Below are 13513 nucleotides of genomic sequence, written 5' to 3'. Positions count from 1 at the left end.
AAAGGTCTCCAAACCCGGTCCTTTTGGGTTAGTTTTTTATGGAGGCTTCATTATGTAGGCCTGATTGACTAAATCATTAGCCACTGGTGATCAACTTAAGCTTCAGGCCCTCTCCTCTCCAGGGAAGGTGGGGGATAGGGCTGAAAGTCCCAACCCTCTGATCATGCCATGGTCTTTCCAGTGACCAGCCCCGTCCTGAAGCTATCTAGGGACTGCCAGCCACCAGCTGACTCATTAGCATAAAAAGATATCACTTTGGAGACTTTAAGGATTTTAGGAGTTGTATGCCAGAAAACGAGTTTGAACATATACTTCACAATATCACACTGACCTTCGAGAAATGAAGCTGAAAACAGCATAGGCTGAGGCCATCCATGGTGGGGAACGCCCAGGCTGAGGATGAGACGAGGGAGTGAGGACAGAGGCTGAGCGGCTCCGGAGCTGAGTCAACAAATGAGCTGCTAAAAATGACCAGAGATTAATGCAAGAATCAGAATCTGTGACACAATCTCAGATCTGGCTGAAAGGCCTTGATGGGGAAGCAGGACCAAGAGACTAGGATGTATATGTCAGAGGTGGGTTACAAGGAGACCTCTGCCCTGCAGGGCTGACTCAGAGAAACCTAGGTTGCTGGTACTCTGAGCCCAGCCTGAGACAGAGATTTCCATTGTAGCTACCTGCAGTTGTAAATTTAGCTTACTGATCCAGACTAGTCCTCAGTGACATTGTAAGTAAGGGTGGTTACATCTCCTTTTTGTTCTGTGAAAGGAAGATAAAAATCTCAGGGCCCCAAACTTGTTAAGTCAAAGGGAAAAGCTTGGGAACTGAGTCGTGCAAAGACTGCCTTCCTTCTGTTCCTAAGTAGATAGCTACAAAGATAGAAGGCCACAAACCTCCCTAGGGGACCTTCCACATGATTTGCCCATGAAGAAATTCCATGTAGGTCCCTAGATCTTTAGCCTAAAACAGTTCTGTTGAATTTCACCCTGACAACGTGAATTCACAGCTCATCTTCATAGGTAAAGGACAAAGACAGGACTAGATCCTCCCTCCACTCACTAGAGACAAATGCATGTTTGGCTGCTTCCTGTACCCTGTGATTACTTTATCTAATGTAAAACTGCAGATTCACTGAGACAAATGCATAATTGACTGGCCTTCTACCTCCTCCTTTCAGACGTAAAATGTGCATTCAGTGAAATGCTCTCCTTTTATCTACCCGACCATTTTTTCTTTCCTCTTTCCCCCACTGCCACTCTTTCTCCTTTCAATATTGACGTCTCCAGACCCTTTTTGGAAAAAGCACAGATCACAGAGGTTCCCGTGGTTTTGTGTTCTTTATCCCCCCCACCAAGTGTGTCTTCAACCTTGGCAAAATAAACCTCTAAAATGACTGAGACTCACCTTGGTCATTTTCTTTGATTTAGAGTTCTTTTGTACCTCTCACTTTCCTACCACCATACTGGGCAAACAGGCTCCACCCCCTTAAATTCTGTACTCTAAGGACACACTTTTTTTTTTTTTTTAAGACAGAGTTTCACTCTTGTTGCCCAGGCTAGAGGGCAATGGCTCGATCTCAACTCACTGCAACCTCCACCTCCTGGGTTCAAGCGATTCTCCTGCCTTAGCCTCCTGAGTAGCTGGGATTACAGGCATGCACCACCATACCCGGCTAATTTTGTATTTTTAGTAGAGACGGGGTTTCACCATATTGGCCAGGCTGGTCTTGAACTCCTGACCTCAGATGATCCACCCACCTTGGCCTCCCAAAGTGGTGGGATTACAGGCATGAGCCACTGCCGTCGGCCTATAATTTTTTTTTTTTAAGAGACAGTGCCCTGCTCTGTTATCCAGGAAGGAGTGTGGTGGCATGATCATGGATTACTGCAAATTTGAACTCCTGGGCTCAAGTGATCCTCCTGCCTCAGCCTCCCAAGTACCTGGGATTATAGATGCAAGCCACCACAACGGGCCAATACTTTCATTTTTAGTTTTTGTTTTGTTTTGTTTTGTTTTTTTTGAGATGGAGTCTCGCTCTGTCGCCCAGGTTGGAGTGCAGTGGCCGGATCTCAGCTCACTGCAAGCTCCACCTCCCAGGTTTACGCCATTCTCCTGCCTCAGCCTCCTGAGTAGCTGGGACTACAGGCTCCCGCCACCTCGCCCGGCTAGTTTTTTGTATTTTTTTTTTTTAGTAGAGACGGGGTTTCACCGTGTTAGCCAGGATGGTCTCGATCTCCTGACCTCGTGATCCGCCCGTCTCGGCCTCCCAATGTGCTGGGGTTACAGGCTTGAGCCACCGCGCCAGGCCTCATTTTTAGTTTTTGTAGAGAGGAGATCTCACTGAAAGGTTCTCCCCGAGGCCTGAAAACTTAAAGGAATGAATAACTCCTCCCTTCCCAGGCCCAGTCCCAAGGTGCCAGGCCCGTTGTGCCAGAGTGTGTGTCAGCAAGATAGTAGAAGCAGGACGAGAGCTGGCTGGAAGATACGTATCCCCTGAAGACCGAGAGAGGCTATCCGGGTACCACGGAGCAGTTACATCAGACTGACGCAATTCTTGTTTACAAGAGACTATAAAACCCCTGCCCTGTCCTCATTTGGTGCTGAGGACATTTTAGGCCTCAGCCTGCCTGCACCCAGGCACTCATTAAAACAGTGTGTGGCTCCAAACCGCCTCGTGTTCTCTGTTGGCACACTCTCGGGGTTCGAACCAATACAAGAACATTTTACTCACTACGTTGCCAGGCCAGTCTCAAACTCTTGAGCTCAAGTAATCCTCCTGCCTCAGTCTCCCAAAGTGCTGGGATTACAGGTGTGAGCCGCTGCACCTGGCCCCAAGGAAATACTTGAATACCAATCAATGAAGCCCTTTTTCTGACGAAAAGCTCTTTCAAGAATGTTTACATGGAGCCACAGACTTTTCCTGGTTGTAAAGAACCTAAAGATTGTAGATTTAAAAATTAAAAGATATTCCGGCCGGGTGCGGTAACTCACACCTGTAATCCCAGCACTTTGGAAGGCCGAGGTGGTGGATCATGAGGTCAGGAGATCAAGACCATCCTGGCTAACACATTGAAACGCTGTCTCCACTAAAAATACAAAAAATTAGCCTGGCGCGGTGGCAGGTGCCTGTAGTCCCAGCTAGTCGGGAGGCTGAGTCAGGAGAATGGTGTGAACCTGGGAGGCGGAGCTTGCAGTGAGCAAGTTCACACCACTTCTCTCCAGCCTGACAGAGGGAGACTCAGTCTCGAAAAAAAAAAAAAAATTAAAAGATATTCCAAAATTATCATGGTTTATCTTTGCAGAATCCCTGACAGGAAGTTATATAGCCTATCCTTGAACACCTCCCTTGACAAGGTGCTCTTACAGAGCTAGTTATTGCACACACATGTGACGAGTAATTTACATGTGCATTTCACTTAATCCTCATAATACCCTTCTGAAGTGGCCACCATGATCACCGTTTTTGGGACAAAGAAGTTATGGCTCAGAGAGATTAAAATCCTTGCCCAAGGCCATATAACTAGGAAGTAAAAAACATAACTTACTTTAGGAACGCAGCTTCATCCTGTTCCAGAGGCTGTGCTGTTTCCACTCTGGGGCAGGCAGGACTCTAAGGTGGCCCAAGATTCACCGGGCTCATGGTATATACTGTTGGTAAAATGAGTCAAACTCTGTAAAATATTCGAAGAGGTTTATTTTGAGCCAAACATGAGTGACTAATGGCCCATGAGACCGTCCTCAGGAGGTCTTGAGAACATGTACCCAAGGTGGTCAGGGTCCAGTTTGCTTTTATACATTTTAGGGACACACAAGGCATCAATCAATACATATAACATATACATTGGTTTGGTCTGGAAGGGCAGGACAACTGGAGGGAGGGGGGCTTCCAAGTCATAGATAGATTCAAAGGTTTTCTGACAACTGGTTGAAAGAGTTATCAATAGAAAGGAATGCCTGGGTTATGATAAGGGGTTGTGGAGACCAAGGTTTTATCATGCAGATGAAGCCTTCAGGTAGCTGGCCTCAGAGAGAATAGATTGTAAATATTTCTCATCAGACTTGAGAGTCTGTTCTATCAGCAATTCCAAAAGGGAGGAGGGAATGTAGAGACATGTCCAGCTCCCACTTCCCATCATTGCCTGAATTAGTTTTTCAGGTTAACTTTGAAAGACCTCGGCTGAGAGGAGGGTTCCATTCAGATGGCTGGGGGGCCTTAGAATTTTATTTTTGTTTTACAACACTCACCTTTTTCCGGTTGTTCAATCAAGCATAAATCTAGGTACTGCTGTGACAGAATTTTCCAGATGCAGTTAAGTTTCCAAGACCTTCAGATAGAGAGATGATCTCATTGGCCTCCCCTAATTACTTGAGCCCTTCTGAAGAAGAGGATTTCTCCACACTTTGACAGAAAGGATATTCGAGTTTGGAAGCAGTAGAGACCCTTTCCTGATGACCTTGACGGATCAGCTAGCCTGCTACGGAGAGGGCCGCGTGGCAGGGAACAGAAGGCAGCCCTTAGGAGCAGGAAGCAGCCTCTGGTCAAAGGCCAGCAAGAAAACAGGAACCTCGGCCTATGACCCTGACGACCTGGACCCTGCTGAGCATGTGAACAAGCATGGGAGAGGCCCCTGAGCTCCTGATGAGTGCAGCCCTCCCAGCCCTGCTGCACTCCCGACCAGACCAAGACCAATGGAAACTGTGAGGTGGTGTGTTAAGCTGCTGACTTTGTGGTAACCTGTTACAATAGCAAACTAGTACACGATTTCTTCTTTGATGAGTGATGTAGGTCAGGTGCCCCAAAGCACACCCTGAGGCTAGGATCTGAGTGGAAGTTGATGAGGGCAAGTGTCTGTCCTGGGAAGCGCTGGAAGTGCTGTAGGGAACAGAGCCAAGAAGGAGAAGGAAGCCAGGGGGCTGCCTCAGAACAGGTTACTGCTGCAGGTGGCAAGGGTTCAACCCTGGGGCATCTGTCAGAGACAAGGCAGAACTGCACTCGGCGTTGCCCCACCTGAGGGGACGGGAACTCGCTATTTAGCCTCCAGTCTGTCAGTAAATGGGGCCTCTTTCCAAAGGGGTTTACCTTGCTGCACAAATGAGCCCTGGGGCAGGTCACAGTTTTTTTCAGTAAGAAGCCATCGGCAGGTCTGAGAAAAACCATGGCCAAAGGCACAGAGTGGGTCCAACAGTGTCTGCTACAAAGAAGGTTGATGGGAAAGTCCTTGTGTCTACTGACAGTGGCCTTCAGCGATTGGTCCTGCTGTGTCCCCTTAGCTGACACGTCTGTCTTCTGCACTGCCATTCAGATTCCTGTCATTTTCATGCTGCAGCAGTGCTCTCCTCACTAGCTAAGCATTTCCAGTCCCTCTCTGGACCCACCATGAAGCAGGATTTTAAATACTTTGTAATCTAGAGAGGCACTGGATTCAGAACTGAATGCAAAGGCCAAAGATGCTCTCACTCATTTAGTTGTTCTTGTTTGAAGGCTGGGAAGATGCAGGTCTGATTATGTCACCACTGGAGAGCCTCAGCACACTGGTGACTCACAGGAAGCTGTCCTGGTTCTTTGTGCAGCTGCTGCAAAACATTTCACTTTCCCCGGCCCTCTCCTCTTAGTGTGTGGATGCTAGGCAAGGGCATGTCATCTGCTGGGTGAGCTCAGGCACCGTGAGCGCGCGGTACTGCTGGCTGCCCCGGCTGGTGAGGGGCGCGAAGCCGGGCATGAAGAAGTGCAGGTGCGGGAAGGGCACCATGTTCACCGCCAGCTTGCGCAGGTCTGCGTTCAGCTGGCCCGGGAAGCTCAGGCAGGTGGTGACCCCGCTCATGGTGGCCGACACCAGGTGGTTGAGGTCCCCGTAGGTGGGGGTGGTCAGCTTCAGGGTGCGGAAGCAGATGTCGTACAGGGTCTCGTTATCAATGCAGTAGGTTTCATCTGTGTTTTCCACCAGCTGGTGGACAGAGAGGGTGGCGTTGTAGGGCTCCACCACCGTGTCTGACACCTTGGGTGAGGGCATGACGCTGAAGGTGTTCATGATGCGGTCTGGGTACTCTTCCCGGATCTTGCTGATGAGCAGGGTGCCCATCCCGGACCCTGTGCTGCCCCCCAGAGAGTGGATCAGCTGGAAGCCCTGGAGACAGTCACAGCTCTCTGACTCCTTCCTCACCACATCCAGGACTGAGTCAACCAGCTCGGCTCCCTCTGGCCCAGTTATTCCCAGCTCCGCTCTGGCCTGCCTAAAACATGTCATTTTGACTACAGAGGAGAAGGTAGGACTGGTCTTAGACTGGCAGTTTCTTCTCTTTTGAATACTCTTCTTTTACCTAAAGAAATATTTTTCTTTTTCTTTTTTGTATTTTTTTGAGATGGAGTCATGCTCTGTCCTCCAGGCTGGAGTGCAGCATTGCAATCTTGGCTTACTGCAACCTCTGCCTCCCAGGTTCAGGCAATTCTCCTGCCTCAGCCTCCCTAGTAGCTGGGATTACAGGCACCTGTGACCATGCCCAGCTAATTTTTATATCGTTAGTAGAGACAGGGTTTCACCATGTTGGGCAGTCTGGTCCCAAACTCCTGACCTCAGGTGATTTACCCACCTTGGCCTCCCAAAGTGCTGGGATTACAGGCGTGAGCCACCTCACCTGGCCAGAAATATTTTTGTATGTCAGTAACTCTCAAAAACACTCGGGATCATAATAAAGTTAGAAGTTTAGCAAATCTGAGGTCATTGATTGAGGAAGAGGATAGGGTTAGAAAACTTAATTGGTTCTGAAATACATACATTTTTAACAGGCATTCTCTTTATACTCAAGTACAATTAAACAGGCAAAGTGAAGGCAGTGTGACTAGGAGAGAAGGTGGCCTCAGCATCTGTCTAGCTCTGGTCATAACCTGTGCTTTTGGCCCCTGACTCTTTGAAGTCCTTTGAAGTTGCCTATAGCCTATGAAGCCTGGCTTGAAGCTTTTCCTTGCTCTTTCTTCCTTCCAGTCTGAGGCTGCTCTGCAATGGAAGGGCTGCAGCAGCCCTCTGCAGGCTGGCGTTGATCTGTGAGCCATGACCACCCGTGGACTGTGTGGAGCTAGGCCAGGATTCAGGGCTATTGTGGACACAGTGTCACCTTGGCACTGAACACTAAGAACTGTGCTTTGCAGGGCTGTTAGGAAGAAGGTGTCATTTGGCCAGTTCCCAGTGATCATGACTACATACCAAACACGAAGTTGTCTGGCCTGAAGATCTGGTCGAAGGGTCCAGACCTGACGGAGTCCATGGTGCCAGGCTCCAGATCCACCAGGATGGCCTGAGGTACGTATTTGTTACCTGTGGGGAATGAGAACTGACTCAAACCTGTGCTTAGGGATGGACTCACAGCAGCATTCAATTCCAGCGTCTGAGACAAAAGGAGAACAGGAGATTTTCTGCTTTTAAGAAAAAGGAGGTCCTGAGCGTGCTTAACCGTGGCAAACAGGCAGGACCCTTAGGTAACCATAAAGCGTGTTTTTCCAGCAGTTGGCATTTGAAATGAATATGCAAGAAGCATACCTTTGTCACGTGCATGTTCCTAGGACATTTCATCTCCCACATCATGGAAAACAAGGATTCCTGGGCACACACATCCCGCTACTCACCAGCAGCCTCATTGTAGTACACGTTGATTCTCTCCAGCTGCAAGTCACTGTCTCCATGGTAACTGCCTGTGGGGTCGATCCCATGCTCATCACTGATGACCTCCCAAAACTGAAATGAAACAAGAACCACACCATGGCTCTGCATCCTGAATGTCACTAAGGATGGCCTTGTCCTCCTCCCATGTCCTTGGAACAGGGGCTTTTGTGGTCAGACAGTAAGTGCTAGACAGAGAGCAAAGAGCTGCACCCCCTATTTCCTGCAGCAGCCGCTGCTGAGGGGCTTGAAAATCTGCAGAGCATCGGCCATATTATGGCGATAGACTGAAAGGCTGGGAGGGGCCCTGGAGGAGGAGGGGGCACAGCAGATGCCCTTCTAGGGAGAGTGTGGGGAGGTAGAGAAATCGAGAAGGGGTACAGGGAGGCTCTGTCACCCCAGGCAGGGCTAAATGCCACTGCATTCGGGATGATTGACGGGTCGTGGCAGGACTAAGGAGAGGGGGGACCCACCTGTGGCTGCCTCCAGGGATCAAGCTCTCTTGATACAGATCCCAGGCACCCCTGCAACAGTGCAGGTTTATGCCACCAATCTACATGCTGGCACTGACCACCAGAGGGACTGAGTGGAGAAGGGCAGCAGGAGCCTGGGAGGGCGCCTGGGTGGCAGTGGAAGGAGCTGGCCATGGTGAGGGCGCTGGCTCCACTGTGAATTTGCAGTAGGGAGGTTGTATGGGCGACATGGCGGTTCTCAAAGAGACCACGTCCACCCGTGCACCAGTCTGGCTGCTGCCTCCCCTGCTGGGCTTGGTAATTATAGCCCCCACCCAGTGCTGTCACCTGCTGCCTTGGGGATGGGCAGCAAGAGCATCATGGCATATGTCATCATGTCTAGACAGTGCCTGAGCAAGGGAGTTTATCTGACACCCTCGCCTGTGGGCGTCAGATGACCCTGTGGTCAAATAAATACAAATCCAAGCTGGGAGCGATGGCCTCCGACTGGACTTGCGACTCTTCAGGAGGGCGAGGTGGGAGAGTTGCTTGAGCCCAGGCGTCCAAATCTCACCTGGGCAACACAGAGAGACCCTGTCTCTCAAAAAAAAGGAAATTCAGACTTAGATAAAAAGAAACTAGGCCGGGCGCGGTGGCTCAGGCCTGTAATCCCAGCACTTTGGGAGGCCGAGGCGGGCAGATCACCTGAGGTCGGGAGTTTGAGACCAGCCTGAACAACATGGTGAAACCCCGTCTCTACTAAAAATACAAAATCAGCCGAGTGTGGTGGCGCGTGCCTATAATCCCAGCTACTCGGGAGGCTCAGGCAGGAGAATCACTTGAACCCAGGAGGTGGAGGTTGCAGTGAGCGGAGATTGCACCATTGCACTCCAGCCTGGGCAACAAGAGCAAAACTCTGTCTCAGAAAAAACAAAAAGAAAAAAGAAACTAATCAAAAGGCTTATTGAAATACAGAGAATGCTCTGGTTTTATTAACCTGTGTGCATCCAAAATTAACTAGATAGAGCTTTTCTTTAGTAGGGTGGGGTAAGCAGGACTTGCAGAAGCTTTGTTATGGAGGAGGGTAAATGGATAGTAGACAGGTGGCAAAATCAGGTCTCTTCAACAGGAAATATTTTTCTCTATATTCAGCTGATTTTGCAGTTGAGCTGTTCAGGAAGACAGCGTGCCTCTGAGTGCTTGCATGAAAGGCAACATTTGGGATTTATGGGTAAAAACCCAATTAAAGTTTGGTCAAGCCAAAGTCGTTGGTAAAAAATTGGCAACTGTGAGCCTGTGGTTATTCTTTCATTGTTTCAGACAGACAAAATCTGTCCTTCAATGCTGTTAGGGATGGAATAACCTTCATTGTAAGGTTGAGGCTGGTTCAGTCAGGTCTCAGGGGTGGGCTGGCCTTCACGTTCTCAATGGCCCGGAAGATCTAGCTGTGTCATCTGCTGACTGTGTTCTAGAATGACAGTTGTTAGAGAGTCTTAGAGATCAGCATTTAAGAGAGGTATACCTAGCATATGTTTAAAATAATAATTATTAATCCTTTTTTCCATTTAGAAAAGAAAGTGCAGGCCGGGCGTGGTGGCTCAAGCCTGTAATCCCAGCACTTTGGGAGGCCGAGACGGGCAGATCACAAGGTCCGGAGATCGAGACCATCCTGGCTAACCTGGTGAAACCCTGTCTCTACTAAAAATACAAAAAACTAGCCGGGCGAGGTGGCGGGCGCCTGTAGTCCCAGCTGCTCCGGAGGCTGAGGCAGGAGAATGTCGTGAACCCGGGAGGCGGAGCTTGCAGTGAGCTGAGATCTGGCCACTGCACTCCAGCCTGGGCGACAGAGCGAGACTCCATCTCAAAAAAAAAAAAAAAAGAAAAGAAAAGAAAAGAAAGTACAGCTGGCTGCTAGTGCTCATTTAATTTTACATAAACACATGCTTTGAGGCCAAAGCAAATCTGACTGATTTTCAAAGTGGAAGGAAAATATAAAAACTGTTTTTGAAGTTCTATTTCTAAACAGACCTAATATCAGAATCATTGGAATCATCTGAGCCATCTATTTTAGAAAAATTGGATTCATCACATGAGTCTTCGGCCAACAGCCGTTTAATGATGTTAACATCACGCATAGGAATGCTACGTTTTCTAGGCTCTGACATTTTTAACGATCAAGGATTACTATATTTTGTAAATGGAAATACCACTACTAAAAACAGAATGCTATAAATAGAATAATGTCTTTTGTTTCCAACATCAATATGCCAGAGAAATGCAAAAGTAATAATAAAACCAAGGTCTTTCTTGGCAAAGTTATCTTAGGGTAAATGCTGCAGCCGGAAGTGCTGCTGGCGAGTGTTCTCAGGGTAAATGGGAAAAGTGTTAAAAGTTAAATTAGAGAGTAACCAAGATTTGAGGTTTGAAGGAAGCTAGCCTAAAAGGCCTTGAGACGTTGGGCCTGGAGTGTCCTTAAACGGAAGTATAAGGACAATAGTGGCCATTCAATGCATTTCCTGGTTTGCAGTCTGAATATTTTTGGTGATGGCATAGACATCAGAGAGGTGTGTGGAAACATATGCACATCGGTCACTTCTGATTGCACAATCCCAAGTGCCCTGTGGGAAGCTAGGATCATGTCCCATGCCAGTCAATTGTTGTGGGCCACTCACTGGATTTCTTTAATCCTCTGGTGATGATGTTAGTGTCTTTGGTAAGATTTCCACAGTTCTGGTTGTTTCCTGAAACAGAGCATGGAGAATGTGGGAGCCTGGGTGAACTTACTGAGTGGCCCACTACCAGCAGCTCCAGACACAAAGTTTGTCCATCCATGACCTACAGCAGCATGAAGCCTTTCCAGTGTCCTTCCAATCTTATAGCCTCTTGTTCTATGGCTTCTTGGGATCCTGATAAGGAAGGAGGGCCACGGTCTCTTTCTGGGGCTGGGATTCGGTGCCTTGGCTTGTAGATGTAAAGTTTTTGTAGCTCTTTGGATTGTCTAGTGCCTCAAAAACTTAAATCAGTGATAATCCAGTAGTAGTTAAGACAAGAAGAGAAGGCAGGCTAATTAAAGATTTGAAAAGCACCAAGAGGATTAGCTAAATAACAGGATCTATTCCAACCAGCAGGCATGCTTTTTCCTTTCCTGTCCAGCCCCCTTCCCGTAGGAGACAATTTGTAGATCAAAGAGGTCATGTTCACTCAAAGCTTGCACTCCTGTTCAAGAGCACATTCCAAATATTATGGCGCTTGGATATCCTTCTCAGATTGCCCTGAACCCACTTGCAATGCCTAATGGACCTTTCTCCCTGGGTCAGTCCTCCTGAGGGTAGGCCATGCCTGTAGTGTGCACCCCTAGAATCAAGAGGCACTCCAGGGGTAGCTGCCTGTGAAAATGATGGAGTTTGGACTTGTAGTCTAGGATATCCACAAACATGCACCCAAACCACAGTAAAAACTGTGAACAACAAAGCTTATGTGAGCTTCACTGGTCAGTAACATTCCGTGTGTATTGTCATATTTTGATATTGGGAAAGTAATGTGTGCTGACTCCACAAGAAAAAAAACAAAAAAAAAAACATTTGACTCCCCCGGACTCCACTGCAGGCACTTTTCCCTTGGCTGGTTTTGATTTGCATCCATGTAAAAAAAAAATCATTACTGTAAGTATAATAGATTTCAGTTAAGTTCTGTGACTCCTTCTAGTAAATTATCAAACCTAAGCGTGATCTTGGAGACTCTTGTATTTGCAATTGGTTTCAGAAGCAACAGTGGTCTTAATGACGGTTCCCTCTGACATTACAGGTCGCCAAAACACTTCACAGTAGGTGTCAGAGGTGGGATTCACTAGCCCCACCCTGACTTGCTGAAACATGTGGTTTGAGAGGAAGAAGAAGGAAAGGGCTGGGGGTGATTAAAGGGTTGGTGGTGATGAACCTTTGATTACTGGATGGCCACAGGGTTGCCGATGGTATGGAATTAATGCTCTGCTGCAATTAGTTGCTGGAGGCAGAAGTTACCAAAGGAATTTAGAAATAATGGCTCCATTTCTGAGGAGATGGTACTGGATAAATAAGGAAATGAAAAGTAACAAGGAACAAGCTAGTACCAGTCTCTTGGTTATTGTTATCTGTAATAACTAAAATAAAAGTGAGAGTATTGGGATGGATCCTGAGGCTGACCTAAGCTTGGATTCAGGTGGGTCCAAGCTATAGCCACTAATGTCAGTGTTACCACCAGAGGGAACAGTTAAGCAGAACAAACCAATAACTAAGATGTGAAGGGGAATGGGGGAAGGACAGAGAAGAAAGTCAAGGGACTCATCCCAGCAGGGCAGAAATCCTTCAGTGGTTATTGATGGGATGAATACAGCAGACACTGATGGAGTGAAGACAAAAGTCTTAGTGCAGCACTCTCAGAAACTGTAGGGACTGATGGGAGCCCCTGCTTATCCCCCAGCAGTGAAGGGCTTTTATTTATTTATTTATTTTTGTTGAGACAGAGTCTTGCTGTGTCGCCCAGGCTGGAGTGCAGTGGCATGATCTTGGCTCACTGCAACCTCCGCCTCCCAGATTCAAGCGATTCTCCTGCCCCAGCCTCCCAAGTAGCTGGAATTACAGGCACATGCCACCAGGCTCGGCTAAGTTTTGTATTTTTAGTAGAGACGGGGTTTCACCATGTTGACCAGGCTGGTCTTGAACTCCTGACCTCAGGTGATCTGCCTGTCTCAGTCTCCCAAAGTGCAGGGATTACAGGTGTGTGCCACCATGCCCGGCCATGAAGGGCTTTAAATAAATCTGCTTTATTCACTTTAAACAAACTCTGCTTCATAGTTTGGAGGAATTTTAAAAGCCAGCAAGCAAGCATGACAATGAGAAACCTGATTCTGAATCACCGAGACAGTGGTCCTGCAATCTAATCAGGATGAAGACTGACAAAAGGGCCTGAGTCCCTTGGCCCCATCTTCAGCTGGGGAACTGAGGGTGTATGCATGCATGTGGGTAAATGGTCAGCAGGTGGAGAAGAGACATTTCTAGGACTCCTTGACACAGGAGGCCCATGCACTGTAATTCCAAAACCCGTTGGAGTTCTAAGGGGCTATAGTTAGATTGAGAGGATATGGGAATGAAATATTGAAGAAATTAAGTGAAAGTTTGGATGAAATTTGCAATGTCTGAACGGACTTTATGTGAAGTGGTGGTATCTCCTTTACCTGAGTTCATTAAGCAGATGGATATTGAGTCTGACTGGGGAATGCTTCCCTCACCTAGTATAAAACATTAAGCATGTAAATCTGCCCTTCAGCCAATATTGGTTGAACGATGCCAAAAACAGGAATGAAGAAAATTACCTGAGCCCATGCAGGTTGTTAATGTTACTAGAGTGATGATGGAGACAGATTATCTGTGC

At 47.7% G+C, this 13513-nt stretch overlaps 1 pseudogene; it reads right to left on the bottom strand.

Moving 5' to 3' along the window:
- Nucleotides 1–5609: 5609 nt before the first annotated feature.
- On the bottom strand, nucleotides 5610–7948 carry LOC105487419 (tubulin beta-1 chain-like; annotated as a pseudogene).
- Between the last annotated feature and the right edge of the window lie 5565 nt (nucleotides 7949–13513).

The sequence above is a fragment of the Macaca nemestrina genome, chromosome 5 (assembly GCF_043159975.1).
Source record: "Macaca nemestrina isolate mMacNem1 chromosome 5, mMacNem.hap1, whole genome shotgun sequence".
In the NCBI taxonomy this organism is placed as follows: domain Eukaryota; kingdom Metazoa; phylum Chordata; class Mammalia; order Primates; family Cercopithecidae; genus Macaca; species Macaca nemestrina.
Note: the sequence above shows the minus strand (reverse complement) of the source record. Positions and strands in the feature narration are given on the sequence as shown.